The sequence below is a fragment of the Macaca mulatta genome, chromosome 1, assembly GCF_049350105.2.
Source record: "Macaca mulatta isolate MMU2019108-1 chromosome 1, T2T-MMU8v2.0, whole genome shotgun sequence".
In the NCBI taxonomy this organism is placed as follows: domain Eukaryota; kingdom Metazoa; phylum Chordata; class Mammalia; order Primates; family Cercopithecidae; genus Macaca; species Macaca mulatta.
The window spans coordinates 200,076,444-200,097,628 of record NC_133406.1 but is presented as its reverse complement, the minus strand read 5'-3'; the positions used below and the strand labels follow the sequence as shown (position 1 = coordinate 200,097,628).

The following is a 21,185-nucleotide window of genomic DNA, read 5'->3' as shown; positions in this document are numbered from 1 at the left end:
GATTGCACCATTGCACTCCAGCCTGAGCAACAAGAGCAAAACTCTGTGTCCTAAATAAATAAATTAGATGGTTAAACTTGTTTAAAAGCAAAACAAAAAACTTCTACCACTCACTTCCCATAGCAAAAAATAAAGCCCAAGAGCCTTAATTTGACCATAATAATGTATTTTTCCATATGATTCTTCTTGCGTTCCCTCTTACTCTGTGCTTCCTCAACTGATCCCTCGCTTTTTCTATTTGCTTTAGTGGCTGCCTACACGTCTTCCCTAATTCTACTCATTTTTCAAGACCCAGTTGAAATGTCACATCCTTGCAAATCTTTCCCGAACTGCTCCCACTATTTCACACTAAGTGGAAGTAAGCACTCCCTTTTTGAACTCCAGCAGCACATGAACTATATCTTTTAGTGCTTTTTTTTTTTTTTTTTTTTTTTTTTGAGACGGAGTTTCGCTCTTGTCACCTAGGCTGGAGTGCAATGGCACGATCTCGGCTCATTGCAACCTCTGCCTCCCGGGTTCAAGTGATTCTCCTGCCTCAGCCTCCTGAGTAGCTGGGATTATAGGCACATGCCACCACGCCCAGCTAATTTTTGTATTTTTAGTAGAGATGGGGTTTTACCATGTTGATCAGGCTGGTCTCGAACTCCTGACCTCATGATCTGCCCATCTTGGCCTCCCAAAGTGCTGGGATTACAGGTGTGAGCCACTACGCCTGGCCAGCGCTGCTTTCCTTTTAGGCCAAAGGCACACAATGAGATAGAAAGGTGTGGCTTAAGGAAGTCCAGCTGGCTGTCTAGACAGGTCCCGTTATACAGTGCTATAACCTTATGGAAATTACCATGATAGAAGAACTGATGTTTAACCTTGCAAACTCAGAAACCTAATTTTAATAGTAAGCAGAAAGTTGAACCATTTCCTGGAGGTGGGGGATGTCTTATATTTGCTAAGCTCACAGAAACTTTTATATAAAGAGGAATCTGATTAGTTACAATGAAAAATACAATTATCAAAAGAACTAGAATCCTCTAGGTGGCAGATCACTGAATTCTGTTCCTATCGCCAAGACACTTGCTGGGTGAACATAGAGGAAAGCATGATCTTTTTTTTTTTTTTTTTTTTTTTTTTGAGACGGAGTCTTGCTCTGTCGCCCAGGCTGCAGTGCAGTGGCACAATCTCAGCTCACTGCAATCTCCACCTCCCGGGTTCACACCATTCGAGGAAAGCATGATCTTAAGAAGCATTTCTTAGCTGAGGCAGTCTGAGATATTCCCATCCACTACAGAGATGATATGGACAAGGAAATCCTAATGCTCAGTGTGGTTTAACTGAGATGAGGCTTAGAGGGGCAATGGTAGTGCTAGCCTTTGTGACTGCCTTGTTTTGGACTGCCATGGCTGAGCAAGTCCTTTTGTTCACAGACTTTCTCCAAACAGGGTACAGAATGGCTGACAGGATTGATTAGGTTCCATTTATTAAATTACAATCATATCTGGCGTCTTCAGATTCCTCCCATACGCCCTTGATCAGAGTTTGTTTTTTTTTTTGGTCATGTTTGTAAAAAAGGTCTTGGCTTGGGCGCGGTGGCTCAAGCCTGTAATCAAAGCACTTTGGGAGGCCAAGACGGGCAGATCACGAGGTCAGGAGATCGAGACCATCCTGGCTAACACAGTGAAACCCTGTCTCTACTAAAAAATACAAAAATCTAGCCGGGCGAGGTGGCGGGCTAGTTTCTTGGCTTACCCCCATTGATAGCTAATTTCATGGCTGTATTAGTCTGCTTAGCTAGCATGTTATGCTGCAACAACAACGAAAACAATCTCAGTGGCTTACAAAAAAGGTTTATTTATTGTGCACACAACATTACAGGTTATGTGTGTCAGCTGTGGCTCCACACATCTTCACTCTGGGACCAAAGCTGAAGAGGTAGCTCTATTTAGGACATGCCGCTCTTGTGTCAGAGGAAAGATAATATGGCAAAATCATAAGATAGCTCATAATTTCTGCTCAGAAGTGGTTCATGTCATTTCTTTCTTTTTTTGAGAGAGTCTTGCTCTGTCGCCCAGGCTGGAGTGCAGTGGCGCGATCTTTGCTCACTGCAATCTCCGACTCCCAGGTTCAAGTGATTCTCCTGCCTCAGCCTCCCAAGTAGCTGGGATTGCAGGCACACGCCACTACACCCAGCTAATTTTTTCATTTTTAGTAGAGACAGGGTTTCATCATCTTGGCCAGGCTGGTCTTGAACTCCTGACCTCGTAATCCACCCACCTTGGCCTCCCACCGTGCCTGGATGGTTCATGCCATTTCTACCGATATTTCATTGGTCAAAACAAGGCCAAGCTTGACGACATTAGGGTGAGAAGTCTTTCACCCTCATCTCCTAGGGACAGGCCAGATAGCAAGGGCTTTAGAAAGGGAAGGGCAGAGGCTATTGATAATACAGACAATAGCAAGGACTAATATTAGGCTTATATGTACCAGTTGACTGTTATCAGTTATAACATTGACTATTAAAATACTGAAATACTCTAGTACTATCTGGTAAATAGCTGCTGTCCCAAACCTCCGGACCACTCCCCTTCCCTGGGATCCCCTGGGACCTACTAGTCACAAACCAGCAACTGAAGGGTTAACACCTAGCACACAGGGATACCTCCAGGATCCTAGCTGCATTTCTAATTCTGCTTCCTCTATGCTTGAGCACTACTTGTTGTTAAATATATTTAATATCAATCTTAGCTAATTTCCTCTATGTAGATTTTTATTTCTGAGGGCAACCCAATTTCCAGGCTCTTGGAAGGAAATGGACTGCACTCCGTAAGTGTGGTCAATACTTAATGATAACAATAATCACAAATAATAACTTGCGCTGCTTCATTGTAACTAAATGTACATTTTTACATTTCTTTGGCAAGCATAGTATATGCAATAATTACTCAATAAATATCTGTAGAGACTTACTTCACCTTTTTCCATTAGCTACATCTGTCTCTACAATCTCAACATACTATTTTCTTATTTGGAGTCTCCCTGTTTTTAATTTTATGCCATTTCTCATGTCTGAAAATGTCATTATAAGTAACTTTTTTTTTTTCTGAGACAGGGCCTTGCACCATCGCCCAGGCTAGAGTGCAGTGAGACGCTCATAGCTCTTATCAGTAACTTCTTTACAACACTTCTGCAATTTAGGAAGCACTCTCACATTATTTCATTCACTCTCCCCAACATTACCAAGAGTGAGGAATTAGATCTTTTTATAGATGAAGGAATTGGGACTCCCTGAAGTCAACTGTCTCATAGTTACGTTTTGTTCATTCATTCATCAAATATTGAGTGCCTGATGTGAGATTTACTGAAATTAGATTTGAGAACAATTTTCCTGAATTCAAGTCAAGGGTTTATTCCACTATTCTCAATTACTTTATCACCAGGGTTATAAACCCAAAGAAACTGAGTAACAGTGTGATTTTGTTGAGGACCCACGCAACATTAGTCTCAGAAAGGTTCCAATGTCATTTGTAAAATTCAAGGTTACCATCAGCAGAGGCAGTCATTCCTCTCAGGGCTTGTTACCTAATGCACTAACTCTCATTGTAGGTAATTCCATTCAAGACACATTTGATGACTATATCTACAGGTTTTGAAGTTGTTCATATTGGGTTTCGACACTTACTAGCTGTGGGGCCTTAGATCAATTACTTAAACCTTTTTGAGTTTCAGTTTTATCATTTGTAAAATGGATATAATCCTGATGCCTTTGGACCAAGTGGTCATGGAAATGAAGAGAGATAAGTATTTAAAAGTCCATGCTCATGGTAGCTGTGGTTTCCAACTGCGTGATGAAGTTTTAAAATCTGCATTCAAATGAGAACAACTATGTCGACGTAAAGTTACAAGCTAACTATTCTTGGTAAGTACTGTTCCTTATTCTGGAGAATATCACTTTACAGTTTGGTGTTAAATGCTCTTTTATAAATTTAAGGTGCCAGTAGCTGTCTACTTGAACGGCATGCCAAATTTAGCATTTAGCGTCGTCCCAGCGCTTTGGGAGGCCGAGGCGGGCGGATCGCGAGGTCAGGAGATCGAGACCATCCTGGCTAACACAGTGAAACCCCGTCTCTACTACTACTAATAATAATAATAAAAATTAGCCGGGCATGGTGGCGGGCGCCTGTAGTCTCAGCTACTCGGGAGGCTGAGGCAGGAGAATGGCGTGAACTCGGGAGGCGGACCTTGCAGTGAGCCGAGATCACGCCACTGCACTCCAGCCTGGGCGACAGAGCAAGACACCATCTCAAAAAAAAAAAAAAAAAAAAAAAAAAAAATTTGGCATGCCATGTCGACCTTCATCCCCCAGTTCTTTCTCCCCAAATTAAAAACACGAATACGCACACACGCCCCTCCTTAGTTCCTAAAGTTCAAGGGCACGCGCACACACCTACTTATCTTTTAACATTCAAGCTCGCACCAAACACAGATCCACAAGGGTGGGAAGCGTGGTGGAGGTCACCTGGCAGCGCCTCCAGATCCCCGAAAGGGGGCGGGGTCAAAACTCTGAGATCTCGAGCTTCCGAAAGAGGGCGGTGTTAAAACTCCCAGCTCTCATTCCGCTTCACTCTGTCGTCGCCCCTTCCCAATTCTCGCGAGACCTCAAGCAGCAGCGCTTCTGCGCGCTGCACGATACTGGGAGTCCAGGCGCCAGGGGAGGGGGAGGGGAAAAGCGGAGACGGTGCAAACGGCGTGGCCGCCATCTTGCTTGTGCCCCCGCTTCTCGCGCGCTCCGTTCTCCGTGACGCACGCTTCCCCCTCCCCTCCGCCGTGCCTGGGCCTCTGCATTGCCCGACTCCGAAGGAGCGCGGGGGCGGCTCCTACTCTTCCTGGACTCCTGAGCAGAGGCGTGTGAGTGTGCGGGAGGTTCTGTGCGAGGGTGATAGGGGAGCGGCGACGGGGGGAGGGGCAGCGCTTCCCGCTTTCGCCAGAGACCTCACTTCCTCGCGCGGCCGCTGCTGTAGCTCGGTCCGGCCTGCTCGCCGCCATGTTGTGCTCTTGCCTGGCCCGCCGCTGTCGCCGCCGCCGCGCTCGTGTGTCCGTGTGCCTCATCGGCCCGGCCCGCGGGCTTTCTCCCATTGGCGGAAGGCGACGGCGGGGGGGCTCGCTCGTGATTGGTCGGTGGCGGGGAGGCCGCGGACCTGGCACCTTATTGGTCGCGCCGGCTCCGGCCTAGGGGGTGATGAAGGAATCTGAGGCTGCGGGGATGCGCGCGTCTTGGGCTAGGGCAGCTGGGGCAGTGACCCCCTGCGGCGCAGGCGTGGGGTTGCGGCAGGAGGGCGAGCCTAGAGGCTTTAAGGGGAAAGAGAGGGTGATGGCCTGGCGGGTACTTTGGGGGTCGCTTAGGCCACGGCCTGGAATGGGGGACACTCACTTTCAGAGGTGCTTTTCCTGATACATGTATGGCGCAAGATGGGGGTGTGCAGGCCCTCACGGTTCCAGGTCTGGAAACACCGAAACCCAAGTGACAGGGTGAGAGGATCTGAGATCCTCTTGAAGGGATGCTAGTGTGACCTAGTTTGGAAGTGGCCCTGAAATCCACTGTGTGAGTGCATGGTGTAGGAAGAGAGGCATCAGGGCTAGGGGCATAGCTGAACGGTAGAATCAGATCAGGGATTTTGCTGGTGAGTGCAAGCATTTAAACACTGAGGTTTTGGTGGAGCCCTGGAGTCCAGAGTCAACGGACCTGGGATGTGATGTGAGGAGCAAGTAAACCGAGAGAGGGATCCTGTTGATAGGTGTGCTCTGTCCGAGCCTAGGAGGCACAGCATTAAGTAGTGTCAGATTTAAAGTGACTAAGTCTGATATAGGAAGGATTTTAGGGAATATTTTCGGACTGGGGAAGTGTATTAATAGAGCAGTTACAGATTTTGAGTCTCAGGACCATACAAGTAGTTTTGAGATATTGTATATGAAATTTGCTGCTCTGGGAAGGATACAGGTCATGGCTGAGTTTCCAAAGCTACATTAGCAAATATTAGGTACTTGGTAGTTATTTGTTGAGTAAATATTGTTAGGTTCTCCTTTAAGGGAAAGGGAGCTAGCCAGAAATTTTGAGTCTTGATTTATTTCCTTGTATATGTGCCTAGAAAGTACACCCACTCCCATGTGTACTTTGATTTTTTTGTTTGTTTTTTCAAATAAATAGCTCCAAACCAAAAAAAGCCAGTGCATAGCTTCTTAAGGAACAGGACTTGTCAACACTTTCTGGTTTATATTCAAAAAGTTTTTATTCCAATCCAGAGTCATTCCAGTCAACTTGTTGGGGATATGTTCCTTTTCTACTGAATCTGAATCATAGTTACTTGTATTGCTTTACATTTGCTCCTTCCAATGTGTGAGGGCCATGGAAACACATTTATGTTAAACCTTTGTGTTTTCCTAATTCGTTTTTCCTTGTTTTTGTTAGGTAGTCCTTTTTAGCTTTAGATGGTACTCTTTTGTTTTCATACCAATTTCAAGAAACTCCTATCGTTTTCAAATTTAGTCAGTTTTGTGTGAATGCAACTACATTTTCTGGAGAAGGGAATTGATAAGCAGAAGAAGAGAACTGCTATTTTGGGGCACATTTTAACACCAGTAGGTAGGCATTATCATCCCCATATTGTAGATGAGGAAACTGAGGATCAGAGAGGTTAAGTAGCTTGTCTATTGTCACTCAGTAAGTGGTTGAGCTGGAATTCAAACCCAGGTTGCCTCATGCCAGAGACTGTAATTTTATCGGCTACATCAGCTATCAACATAAATCTGACTAATCAAACTTCCAGATAATTTTATATTTCCAAATGGATCATCTACTTTGATTTCTGGGTGTTTAGAGTGTATTAAATGGAAGACTATAATTCGTAAGAATTTGTTGTGCTGCTTCAAGATTCAGACCACAGAATTGTAACCATATAGAATATGGGTTCTTCAGCTAGGTATTCAAATTGTACTCCTTGGCTTCTATTGTGAAAGGGAAGATTTACAAAGTAAATTGCTGCATTTTTCCTTAATCCAGGTAGATAATGGGGAAGAATATGTACAGAAACTTGAAGAGTCTGCATTCCTTAAAACCAAGCTTCAGAATATTACAGATAGTCTTCTGTGTATGGAGGTAATTTATGCCAAGCGGCAAGGAACTACCAAGTGCATAGTGTAAGGAGCTCACTGGAGAGGTTTTTCAAACATCACCAGTTCCTTAGGGTGTCCCCAAATACGAGGACCTATTCAAAGGCCTAGTACTTTCTTCAGACTGTGGGATATTGATTCTAGGATATGCTTATCCTGAAGAATGTGTAAAATTAAGACTGGATAGGACAAAATATTTGCAGTTCCAGTTTTGCATGGAAACCTTTAAATCAGGGTTTGAGAGGAGACCAGTGAGTTGGAAATCTTAATTGCTTTATGTCTTGATGTGCTTAGGTGAAGCCCTCCCTCATCTTTATTTACAATAATATTTCACTGTGGAAGAGAGAGGCAAAGCTACAAGTGAAAATAGGGTTTGCCATGCATTTCGTACATTGGTCATTTCAGGCTCATTTGGCTCAGTCATCAAGTTAACCAAATATGAAGAATGCTGTAGATCTATTATGATTTAGTTTCTTTTTTACTAAGGCTAGACAAGGTGATAAAAATGAGCGTATATGTACACCTTTTTTATTCAGCAGGCATTTCTGGAGCAACCTGCCCTTCAGCATTGGTGACCACCTTCATTCCATGTTAGCCCCTTACACCCGTGGCCACCTTGTTAAGATATGGAATTGACCACTCTAGAAATCTTGAACTCTCAGGAAATCTCAGTAGATCTGAGTTTATGTTGAAAACTTGTGAACCTCAGGTTTTTCTTCAAGCAGAAATTAAGCTTTATGCTTTATAGGCTGTGTCTATGGAATCTTATTTAATTCTTATGACAAATTATTCTGTTATCTCATTTATACTTACATATTTTTTCTTTGGTCAAAACTACTAGAGACTGGGTGCAGTGGCTCATGCCTCTGATCCCAGCATTTTGGGAGGCCAAGGCAGGTGGTATTTGAGGTCACGAGTTTGAGACCAGCCTCGCACACGTGATGAAACAAAATTACAAAAATACAAAAAATAGCCTGGCATGGTGGTGGGCGCCTGTAATCCCAGCTACCTGGAAGACTGAGGCAGGAGAATTGCTGGAACCCGGGAGGCGGAGGTTGCAGTGAGCTGAGATTGTGTCACTGCAATCCAGCCTGAGCAACAGAGCGAGACTCAGTCTCCCAAAAAATAAATAAAAATCCCCAAACCGTACTAGAGAAGATTTTACAAGGCATTTTTATCCCCTTTTAGTTTCAGAGAAATGTAAGGCAAAGCGAAATGAGGATTCAGACCACAGAATTGTAACCATATATGGGCTCACCCCATTCTATGTTAGGGAGCTATGCTGAGAGTCTTGTTTTGGGTTTTGTTTTTTGGGAGTTTTACTCTGTCACCCAGGCTGGAGTGCAGTGATGTGATCTTGGCTCACTGCAACCTCTGCCTCCTGGGTTCAAGCGATTCTCCTACCTCAGCTTCCCAGGTAGCTGGGATTACAGGCATGCACCACAACACCCAGCTAATTTTTGTATTTTTAGTAGAGATGGGCTTTCACCATGTTAGCCAGGCTGGTGAGAACTCCCGACCTCACGTGATCCACCTGCCTTGGCCTCCCAAAGTGCTGGGTTTACAAGTGTGTGCCACCATGCCCAGCCAAGCTATGCTGGGTGTCTTTTTGAGGTAATTTTGAAATTTACATCTTTTAGTTCAAAGGTACTGAGCCACTAGGATCTATGAATCAAACGCAGGGATACTATAGTTACTACTTTTATTGAATGCTTACATTGTACCAGCTAGGATATAAATGTATTATGTATATCCTCATACACTATGAGGTAGATAATATAGTCACCCTCATTTTTACATGTGAGGAAACTGAAAAGTAATTTGCTTAAGGTCTCACAGCCAGTAAGTAACAGAGCCCAGATTCAGACACAGACACAGATTTGTAATTCTTTTTGTTGTTGTTGTTGTTATTGTTGTTGTTGTTGTTGTTTTTTGAGACGGAGTCTCGCCCTGTTGCTCGGGCTGGAGTGCAATGGCGTTATCTTGGCTCACTGCAACCTCCGCCTCCTAGGTTCAGGTGATTCTCTTGCCTCAGCCTCCTGAGTAGCCGGGATTACAGACGCCTGCCACTATGCCTGGCTAATTTTTTGTATTTTTAGTAGAGATGGGGTTTCACTATGTTGGCCAGGCTTGTCTGGAACTCCTGACCTTGTGATCCGCCTACTTCAGCCTCCCAAAGGGCTGGGATTACAGGCGTTAGCCACCGCGCCCAGCCACAGATTTGTAATTCTTAATTCTTATGTAAGTGAAGCCCTTACTCCTAAACACTGTGTTGAGACCATAGAATGTTATGGGAAAAGAAAAACGTCCTGGCTTCTTAGCTCAGGAAGTGAACTTCAGTTCTTTCAGGTGTGTCCTTTGTACTGAGACTTCAAAAGAGTGAGATGACCTTGGCAGGGTCACTTGGCTATGCAAGGGCAGAGCCAAATCTTGCCCACATCACTGGATTTCTAGATAGGTGCTCATTCCACTGGATAGCATTGACTCTCCTGTGGAAGCATTGACTTGATGGCAGAGATGACTTTAAGTGACAAGTTTACTTCATTCATGGGAATGAGAATGGCAGAGGACATTACTAGGGTCACAAATGACCTTCTTGAGGTCAATCCTGGCCCTCAGGCATACAACCAGGAAGAACATTCCTTTGCCAGTAAGTTGTTCTTTTCCATTCTGTTTCTTGTTCTCAGAGGAAACTGGTTGTGAGTTATCTGATGTCTTATAGTCTTTCTTTTCATTTTGTTTATTCAGTTTTTCATGCCTGCACTGTCACAATTTAGGAAGGCTACAAGGTCATTTTAGTGTTTTCCTGCAGAGACTCAAAGCACTCAGCATAATTTAAGTAGATTAATTGCAGGAGGAAATGGATTTTTAAAACCGGCCAAAAAGTGCCTTTGGGAGAGGACGGTATTAGTTGCAGATTGGAGTCAGACCAAGGGAAGAATTCTGTCTCTGCAATGCATTTACCCTGACTGTGCTGGGGCAGGTTCTTAACTTGTTTCTTCCTCTGTGAAGTAATGACAATAATATCTACCTTTAGAGTAGTTATGAGAAATGAATATAATAGTGTCTGGTAGATGCCTGTCACTTAGTGGACCTTAACAAGTGAGAGAACACATTTTCGTTTTAGAACAGCATGAAATCTGTCCTTTCAGCCAGTTACAGCTTCCTTGATATGGAGGGGTAAGGCCTTTTGTAATTGTCTGCTCTGTTATATACAGTACGATTTCCATATGGAGGAGCAGCCACTTGGCCTGGAAGAACTAACCTAATTTAGTTGTGCTGTTGTGGTTTAGGAGCTGATTTCCAGTGGACCAGTGTGAGGTCAGTCTCACTTTTGAATGTACAAAGTAGTAGGATCATTTGTTTCAGGGGAAGGTTGTTTCCTGATCTCTTTGGTTCATCCCCAAGTGTTGAGTGGTAATGATTGTGATGAGATGAAAACTTTTTCATATTTGACAAATAGCAATGATGATTAAAGTCGGAGCAACCAGTGTTTTCGTTCTGACCAGAAGGAGAGGTTTGCATTATAGTCATTTAAAATTTTTGTAACTGTAGAAATTATCAGTTGAAGTAGGACTGTTGGTTTGGTTTGTGTGATTTGTAGTCACTTGAGTAACATTTTCTTTGAAGTAAGCAGGAAGACAGTATTGTGGAATGGTTCAGGAAAAATCTCTCTGCCTGTAGAAAATTTCGCCAGGTTGCAGGAGTTGTTGCACCCTTCCCACACTTCTCCATGTGTTAGCAGTGATGTACCTGAGAGCTGTGAGACAGCACCTATACTCATTTTCAGTATTGGAGTTGTATTTTCCATTTTGTTATTTTCAGATCTCCAGATAGTTTACTTCCACATCCAGTACTTAGTGAGAGCTTTCTGTTGTATAAACTTGTAGTTTAGAGAGCTCAACTAGAGTCTAATCTTTGCATTTGAATGTTTCCCGTAGAATATGTTTAAAATAAAGGTCGAAATATCCATGTCTGGTAAGGCACGGTGGCTCACCCCTGTAATCCCAGCACTTTGGGAGGACGAGGCTGGCAGATCACCTGAGGCCAGGAGTTTTCGACCAACCTGGCCAACATGGTGAAACCCCGTTTCTACTGAAAATAGAAAAATTTGCCAGGCATGGGGGCAGACACCTGTAGTCCCAGCTACTCGGGAGGTTGAGGCAGGAGAATGGCTTGAACCCAGAGGCGGAGGTTGCAGTGAGCTGAGATCATGCCACTACACTCCAGCCTGGGCAACAGAGCGGGATTCCCTCTTTTAAAAAAAAAAATTCCTTATTGAAGGTACTATATATAAGGTGTCCTATTTAAATGAATACCATTCATTCATTCATTTATTTGCTGGAGTCACTCTGTCGCCCAGGCTGGAGTGCAGTGACATGATCTCAGCTCACTGCAACCTCTGCCTTTTGGATTCAAGTGATTCTCCTGCCTCAGCCTCCTGAATTGCTGGGACTACAGGTGCATGCCACCATACCTGGCTAATTTTCATATTTTTTGTAGAGACAGGGTTTCACCGTGTTGGCCAGGCTGGTCACGAACTCCTGACTTCAGGTGATCTCCCTGCCTCAGCCTCCCAAAGTGCTGGGATTACAGAAGTGAGCCACTGCGCCCAGCCTGAATACCCTTAATTTAAAGCCAATAGTATATCCTTTGCCTGCCGGGTTCGAGCTTTAAAGTCAATGGTATATTCTTAATAAATAAGATTCAGTAATTGTCCTATTATTCTTAAATACATTCATGAGTGTGAACCATAAATAGTGATATTGAGCAGTGTTTCGAAGTGTTTCAATAAGAGGAATGGGCCAGGCGCGGTGGCTCATGCCTGTAATCCCAGCACTTTAGGAGACTGAGGCAAGCGGATCATGAGGTCAGGAGTTCGAGACCAGCCCAGCCAACATGGTGAAACTCCATCTCTACTAAAGATACAAAAAATTAGCTGGGCGTGGTGGTGGGTGTCTGTAACCCCAGCTACTCCAGAGACTGAGGCAGGAGAATCGTTTGAACCCAGGAGACAGAGGTTGCAGTGAGCTGAGATTGCGCCGCCATTGCACTCCAGCCTCGGCGACAGGGCGAGACTGTCTCCAAAAAAAAAAGGAATGAGATGACTCCTAGGAAATGATGTTAGAGTATAGAATATTTTGTATCATGTCTTTGGCTTAAATCTATGAATTAGTGAAGGTTTTCACCATCCCTAATTACTGTTACCCATGGCCTCCAGAGCTGTAAACTGTCCAGTGATCTCTATGAAGTGAGATTCTTTGCCCAGTGTTAAGAAGATATATCCCTTTGACACTGGCATGATTTGTTCATTTTAAAAGAGAAGAGAGAAAGGGCTAATAAAGTACACATTATCTGCACAGTTGACATCCTTGCCATTTTAAACTGTTTTAAAAATTATTGCTGTACCCTGAAGGTAAGTAGCATAGAATTTGCTCATTATGAAATGACAAAGTTGGGGCCTTTTAAGAAGCCAAGCATGCTTGGTTGGCAATCACTTAGGAGGCAAAGGATTGCTATTTATGGTGGTATTTAATGTCATTTTCAGTAGTACTAAGTTAAAAAGGAAAATGCCATAATGTGTGTAAAACTCTAACCATTTTGAAAGGTTGTTAGAATACAGTTGCCTATAGTCTTTTCATTCCACTAAAATTTGTAAGTTGGTTTAGAGCAGCATTTCCCAAGCTCTTCCACTGAACATTAGTTCTGTGTAGTGCTAATCAGTGTCCTTTGGGGATGAGAAGAGGATCCTTGACAAAAAATGACCAAAGTGAAATGCCTTTCTTCACTGCAGAATTATTATTCAGAGCGTTGGTGCTTATTTGTCTATGACTCTTCAGGAGGGAAGATACATTATGCAGCATTACTCAGACTTACTTGGTCATGGACTGCTGTTTGTGAGAACACCTAATAAACGTTTCATGCTATGACTGGTGTGTAGCGGAGCCCAGTTAAGCAGTTCTGGTGTAGTCTATGAATAAAAAATGAATCATTTTGCATAAGATAGCTTGGTAATCATGGGAAAGGACTTTTGTGAGAACAAGATACATCTTCAAGGTAACATAGACTCTTAGTGATAAATGTGATTTCAAAGGTCATCTAAATCCAATGGCCAATAACAATAATAATAGTAACAGGTACCATTTTTTGAGTACATGATTTTTATCAGGCACAGTGTTGTTATTTTACATGCCTTATTAACCACTGGGTCTTAGTGATTTTTAAATCTTCTTTATTTTTTATTTTAATTAATTTTTTTGAGATGGAGTCTCACTCTGTTGCCCAGGCTGGAGTGCAGTGGTGTGATCATAGCTCAGTGCAACCTTGAACTCCTGGGTTCAAGTGATCCTTCTGCCTCAGCTTTCTGAGTAGCTGGGACTACAGGTATGTAGCACCATGCCTGCCCAGCTACTTTTTTTATTATTGGTGGTGACGAGGTCTTGCTATGTTGCCCAGGCTGGTCTTAAATTCTTTAGTTAAAGTGATCCTCCCACCTTGGCCTCCCAGAGTGTTGGGATTACAAGTGTGAGCCGCCGTGCCTGGTTTATTTTTTATTTTTATTTTTTGAGATGGAGTCTCAGTCTGTTGCCCAGGCTGGAGTACAGTGGCGTGATCTCGGCTTGCTGCAACCTCTGCCTCCCGGGTTCAAGCGATTCTCCTGCCTCAGCCTCCCCAGTGGCTGGGATTACAGGCGTCTGCCACCATGACTAACTAATTTTTGTATTTTTAGTAGAGATGGGATTTCACCATGTTGGCCAGGCTGGTATCAAACTCCTGACCTCAAGTGATCTGCCCACCTCAGCCTCCCAAAGTGCTGGGATTACAGGCTTGAGCCACCACACCCAGCTTATTTTTTTATTTTAGAGACAGGGTCTCGCTCTGTCCTCCAGGCTGGAGTGCAGTAGCATGATTATAGCTCAATGTAACCCCAAACTCTTAGGCTCAAGCACTCTTCCTGCCTCAGCCTCCCAAGTAGCTAGGACTACAGGTGCATCACCACGCCTGGCTAATTTTTTATTTTTTAATTTTTGTAGAGACAGGGTCTTGCTTTGTTGTCCAGGCTGGTCTTGAACTCAATGCCTTCACTACTGCTTTTCCAGTCACCAGATAACTTTAGCATCCTGTTTTCCATATTAGTGGTCTAGAGTGCTGCCATCCTCCCACTATGTCCCCTTCTCCAACTTGTTCTTCACATTGCACGCAATGGTAAGGAACTAAAGAGTCTTAAACATGGGGCTGGCACAATCAGAATTACACTTTAAATGTGGGATTGATTGTGCCACTCCAGTGTTTAAGACTCATTAGTTCCTTATCATTGTCCTTAGAATAAAGTTCTAATATCTCAGCTTTGTCCAACCATGTTTACCTTTCTTTTTTTTGAGAGGCAGTCTTGCCCTGCCACCCAGGCTGGAGTGCATTGGTGCAATCTTGGCTCACTGCAACCTCTGCTTCCTGGGTTCAAGCGATTCTCCTGCCTCAGCCTCCCAAGTAGCTGGGATTAAAGGTGCCCGCCGCCATGCCTGGCTAATTTTTGTATTTTAGTAGAGATGGGATTTCACCACTTTGGCCAGGCTGGTCTCAAACTCCTGACTTCAGTTGGCCTCCCAAAGTGCTGGGATTACAGGCATAAGCCACTGTGCCCGGCCTACCTTTCTAACTTTTACTTCTAGCTTCTTGCTTCTGGGCTGCTGCTATACCAAACTGCAGCCCTTTCAGGAATGTAATACTTTCTGTGAGCTTCAGGCCTTTGCACATGCAGTTCACTTTGTCTATCCTGGTTTTTATTCTTAGGATTTTAAATCTCCTAAGAAGCCTCCTCTGACCAGCCTAAAACTTAGGTGTAAGCCCTGGGGTAGGTGCTATGCTTATTTCCTCCCATAGCATTTTGCATTTGCCTGTGTTGTAACTCTTAATGTACAGCATTATGATTGCCTATTTTAACATTCCTCTTCCTTACAGTAGACTTTAATCTCCTTAAGGACAGGAACTGTGTCTTGTTTAGAATCCCCAGAGCTTATTTAGTACAATGGCTATGCTTATAATGTAAGTATTTATTGAACAAATGAAATTATCCTAAGCCCTAAAACCTTGCAAGATGTTTTAGTGCAGGAAACTGGCCTCAGTGGAGTTAAATAACTAGCATGAGGTCACTCACCTAAAAAGTGGTGAGGAGGGATTAAAATCTAAATCTGTCTAGCTGTAAAGATTGGGCTTTTTTTCCTGCTGCTGCACATGACTGCCCTCTCTCATGTTGCCTTTACACATCCCTGTCAAGTGTTCAAACAGCCCGTGCCTAACAACCCCATTCATAGTTTCTGAGGAAAGTTGCGTCATCTTTGGACAGCCCTGAGAGTTGAAGTGAGTCCTTGCAGAATAATTTCCCATCTATTGATCTTAATTTATGCTTTGGAGAATATAACCTATTTTCAAAAAACAAGTAATTCAGAATTTGTCATCTCCTTAAGGTCCATTTATTAGTTTATTTCATTCCTTCATTCACTGAGTAACCATTTACTGAGCACCAGTGCAATGTTCCTTTATTCTAATGATGTGGTCATTGCTCAGAATGTTTCTGGGCCTTTTTTGGGGATTATCTTCAGAACTTCTTTTTTTTTTTTTTTTTTGAGAGGGAGTCTTGCTCTGTCACCCAGGCTGGAGTGCAGTGGCGCAATCTCAGTGCAACCTCCACCGCCCAGGTTCAAGCAATTCTCCTGCCTCAGCCTCCCAAGTAGCTGGGACTACAGGTGTGTGCCACCAAGCCTGCTAATTTTTTGTATTTTTAGTAGAGATGGGGTTTCACTATGTTAGCCAGGATGATCTGGATCCCCTGACCTCATTATCCGCCTGCCTTGGCCTGCCAAATTGTTGAGATTACAGGTGTGAACCACTGTACCTGGCCTATCTTCAGAACTTCTATCAGATTATTTTGAAGATGTGTGAACATAGTTTTGTTTGTTTGTTAAAACTTGAAGGTGGATTGGATTTGAGAAATAGCTACTAGTTGTTCAGGACCAAGTTGAGTGAAAGATAATGGGTCAGAAATTATAATCTGGCAGTCCTCAATTTTCTTCGATTTTCTTATAATGTTTTTTGAGATGGAGTCTCACTCTGTTGCCCAGGCTGGAGTGCAGTGGCATGATCTCAGCTCACTGCATCCTCCACCTCCCAGGTTCAAGCGATTCTCCTTCCCCAGCCCCCTGAGTAGCTGGAATTATAGGCATGCACCACCACGCCCAGCTAATTTTTGTATTTTTAGTAGAAATGGGGTTTCACCACGTTGGCCAGGCTGGTCTTGAACTCCTGACCTCAAGTGATCCATCCACCTCAGCTTCCCGAAGTGCTGGAATTACGGGCGTGAGCCACCATGCCTGGCCTATGTTTTGTTTTTTGTTTTTGTTTTTTTTAAACTTGAACTGAAACTTGAAATAGAAAGATTTGGCATTAAAACAGTCTGTCTTTTACTTCTTAAAGAATCTGGGCTGGGTGCAGTGGCTCACACATATAATCCCAGCATTTTGGGCGGTTGAGGTGGGAGGATCACTTGAGCCCAGGAGTTTGAAACCAGCCTGGGCAATATGGGGAGACCCTATCTCTATAAAAAAAATTTAAAAATTAGCTGGGTGTGGTAGCGTATGCCTGTGGTCCTAGTTATGCAGAAGACTGAGGTAGGAGGATCACTAGAGCCCAGGAGGTCAAGGCTGCAGTGAGCTGTGATCATGCCACTGCACTCCAGCCTGGGCAACTAACCTTGTCTCAAAAAAAAAAAAAAAAAGAGTGTGAAGCTCTTATTGCAGTTAACCAGATTTCCTACATGGCCTTCTTCAGTTGGAGCTGTGTAGCGGTCACTCCTTTAGATGGGACACACACTTGGCCGTTTTCCTCAATCCCTGTTACTCCCTGTTGTTACTGACACTGTGGCTAAAATCAGGTTTGATTTATATCTCTATGCTTTGGGGATATATGTAGATAAAAATAAGACACTTGCTGCTTTCAAGAAGCCCTTTTCTGGTAATAGAGGCATATTAAAAAAATAGTTATAATATGTGTACCTGCTATATAATCAAGTGTATATTTAGGTATTAATTGGGCACCTACCACATTCCAGATATGTTGAGTGCTTTCAGTTATTTAAGCCTCAACACTCCTATGAGTTGGTGTTATTTCCTCCATTTTACACATGAGGAAGTGAGCTCAGAAATAGTTAAGTATCTTGGCCAATGTGCAGCTAGTAAGCAGGTAGCTATGATTCAAAAATCATTCTCCCAACCAAAAGCATCAATTCTCACTTTGCCTTCTTTGAGAGTATTGAAGCTTCAACGGTGTAACCAGAGTTACTGGTTTTGTCTCATAGTGATTTGAGTGCTTTTTTTTGGTGGTTGTTGTTGTTGAGACAGAGTCTCGCTCTGTTGCCCAGGCTGGAGTGCAGTGGCGTGATCTCGGCTCACTGTAAGCTCCACCTCCCAGGTTCAAGCGATTCCCCTGCCTCAGCCTCCCGGGTAGCTGGGACTACAGGCACGTGCCACCACGCCCAGCTAATTTTTTGTATTTTTAGTAGAGACAGGGTTTCACTGTGTTAGCCAGGATGGTCTTGATCTCCTGACCTCATGATCTGCCCCCCTCAGCCTCCCAAAGTGCTGGGATTACAGGTGTGAACCACAGCGCCTGGCCTGATTTGAGTGTTTTTTAGGGTAAGAAGATGCAATTGGCTGCTGAGATCCAAGACCAGGGAAGAATGTTAGCTGAAATCCTAGAGATTCTGTTAGATTCTCAGTCCACAGTAATGACAGGTAGAAGAGAAAGCTATAGTAAGTGAATGAATTCAGCTGCCAAATGGAAATTCAAGAATAATTTGGGTTCTCTTCCTACTGTGGCTTGAATTCTAAGGTAAGTGTTGATGAGAAGTAGGACTTGAAGTAGTTTCCTTGCAAACTGCCAAGAAGTAATAAAAACTATGCTGAAGACCTTCACAGGGTGTTAAAGGTCATGATTGGTTTAATCTGGTACATCCAAAGCAGAGTCGAAGGGCCAGCTTTTGAAACAGTGATCAGACATTTGCTGGGATTAGTGGTGAAAAGCCTGAGTTTCCAGACTAAAAACTGGAGAATTTTATGGCACCTGGTAGTCTTCCCGTACTGTCCTTTATGGCTAAGGAGTTGCTTTCTGCAGGGCTGCAGAGTATGCTAGAGATAGAAGAGAGGTATTTCTTCGAAGTGGCTTCAGGGCCTTAAGCAGGTTTTCTCCCTTTCTGAACCTTAACCTTCTATACATCAAGGAAGTTGAATTGGATGACATTTAATACTTCGCATTTTTTCAGTGCTTATTCAGGCATAGTACATATGCTTTACATATATTACGTTATTTAATCCTTAAGTGGCTCTCTGGTATACATGGTGATATCTATACATTATAGATAAGGAAACTGAGGCTCAGGGTTAGTTCAGTGTCATATAAGTAGAGTCAGAACTTGAAACTAACACTGCCTGACTTCCAAGTGCTTAGTTGTTTTGCCGTGCTGGCACTAATTAGTAATCAGCGAGGTTGTGAACATGTTCTCCCTATTCTTCTGCTCCCTACCCCCACCCTTCAGATGAGCTTCTTTGCCTTGTCAGCTGACTGACCCTCAGGTGTTCTGGGGCTAAGAGAAGCTCCCGTACTGATAAGCCCTGTTGGCCTTCTGCCTTCTCTTCCCAGGATAGGAGTAGCTATTCAGAATCTGTAATCTAAACTTTTGAGAAAAGAATTACGGTACTTATAACACATCCTGTTATCATAACCAAACTCTTTATTTGGATGCCATTGTGAAGTTGTCTCACAACCCCTTTAAATTTTAACAGTGTACTCTTGTTAATGATTTACCTACTTGTTTCATGCCCTTATAAATGTGGTTTGTTACTAGTTAAATGTTCCTAATAATTTAGTAGTAAACTTTGTAACAACTTATAGGGTGCTATTTGGTCATACCATTGACTAGGTCTCTTAACTGGCAGATCAAATTTAACAGTAGTCAGATTTTAAATTTTAATATTTATTTATTTACTTACCTGAGATACAGTCTCTCTGTCACCCAGGCTGGAGTGCAGTGGGACGATCACGGCTGATTGCAGCCTTGACCTCTTGGGTCAAGTGATCCTCTGGTCTCAGCTTCCAAAGTAAGTGGGATCACAGGCGTGTGCCACCACACCTAGCTAATTTTTGTATTTTTTGTAGCGATGCAGTCTTACTATGTTATCCAGGCTGATCTGAAATGCCTGAGCTCAAGTGATTCTCCTTCCTTGGCTTCCCAAAATGCTGGGATTACAGGCGTGAGCCACCATGCCTGGCCCAGATTTTTAGTTTTTAAATTTGTTGAAGTTGGATAATGGTTTATGCTATCTATACATATATATGGCACCTAAGAATTTCCTTGGATGTGCTTGAGGTATTCCATGTCTTGGTAAGCAGTGTGGTGCAGTGGAAAGAGTACCACTCTAGGTGGGACCCGAGTTTGAATCTAGATGTATGGCTAGGGGCCAGTTTTTTAACTTCTTTGAACTTCACTCTTTCTCACTGGAAAAAGGGTATTGTAGTGAGAATTAGAGGGGTAAAGTCTGTGATGTACTTAGCACAGAACCTGGCACTAGTAGTTGTTCAGAGATCATTTCATTTCATCATGGGAAATGAGTGGAATGTATGTAGAGAAGTTAATACGGCAAAGTGATAGGGCAGACCACCTTGCTCCTATTTCGGGTCCCTGCTGAATCTCTGCACATGTCAAGGATGAGTTCTCATGTATGGTCAAGTGAGGAATTTCTAGAAAAGCTCTCATCTACCTAGCAAAACAACTGTGTTTTTCAGTCCTAGGATATTTAGCTTTGGTGGGAGGAAGCAGATCTAAGGAGATTGTTAAAGGCCTCAGGTGATGAATGGTGAGATGTTTGTATTTGAAGGTTTTGCTGAAAAAAGAAAAAAAGAAAAACATGCTAAAATCCACATTAGGAGCTGCCTCTTAAAAAACCTAAGCAGTTGGTCCAAAATCCGTAAGAAAATCTTTGACTACCACTGGTAGCCTTTGGCACCCTGGAATGTTTTCTATAACTACAGTGAGACAAGTAAGAATACTTGTAATATCTCTTCTGAGATCAACTCTGTTGTGCTTATTCTTAAAAATATGGGGCCAGGCGCGGTGACTCATGCCTGTAATCCCAGCACTTTGGGAGACCAAGGTGGGTGGATCATCCTAGGTCAGGAGTCCGAAACCAGCCTGGCCCACATGATGAAACCCTATCTCTACTGAAACTGCAAAAATTAGTCAGGTATGGTAGTGGGCGCCTGTAATCCCAGCTACTCGAGAGGCTGAGACATGAGAATTGCTTGAACCCAGGAGGCAGAGGTTGCAGTGAGCTGAGATCACACCGTTGTACTCTAGCCTCGGTGACAGAGGGAGACTCTGTCTCAAAAAAAAAAAAAAAAAGATAGAAGGCTGGGGTGCAGTGGCTCACTCCTGTAATCCCAGCACTTTGGGAAGCCAAGGCAGGTGGATCACTTGAGGTCAGGAGTTCAAGACCAGCCTGGCCAACATGGTCAAACCCTGTCTCCACTAAAAATACAAAAATTAGCTGGGCATGGTGGTGGGTACCTGTAGTCCCAGCTACTAAGTAGGTCACTTGAACCCAGGAGGTGAAGGTTGCAGTGAGTCAAGATCGTGCCACTGCCCTCCAGCCTAGGCAACAGAGTGAGACTCCATCTCAAAAAAAAAAAAAAAAGAAAGAAAAAGTGAGAAAAAATGTGTCCTCATCCAGGCACAGTGGCTCACGCCTGTAATCCCAGCACTTTGGGAGGCAGGGGCAGGAGACTCCCTTCAGCCCAGAAGTTCGAGACCAGCCTGGGCAACATGGCGAGACCCCATCTCTACCAATTGAAAAAAATTGAAAAAAGGAAAGAAATATAAAAATTAGCTGGCGTGGTGGCGCACACCTGCAGTCCTAGCTACTTAGGAGGACAAGGTGGGAAGATCGCTTGAGCCCAGGAGGCGGAGGCTGCAGTAAGCCGAG

General features: G+C 43.6%; 1 protein-coding gene across 14 annotated transcripts in view; it reads left to right on the top strand.

Annotated features, from left to right (window-relative positions):
• Positions 1–4,728: 4,728 nt before the first annotated feature.
• Positions 4,729–21,185, top strand: part of NFYC (nuclear transcription factor Y subunit gamma) — an 80,813-nt gene continuing 64,356 nt past the window's right edge. For 13 of the 14 annotated variants that reach the window (XM_028835427.2, XM_077962057.1, XM_028835389.2 and 10 more), the window contains exon 1: positions 4,729–4,896. The gene's annotated coding sequence lies outside the window, so the exon portion shown is untranslated. Of the gene's footprint in view, positions 4,897–9,786; positions 9,806–21,185 lie in introns of those variants that run through there. The other variant, XM_077961929.1, reaches the window with a different exon arrangement.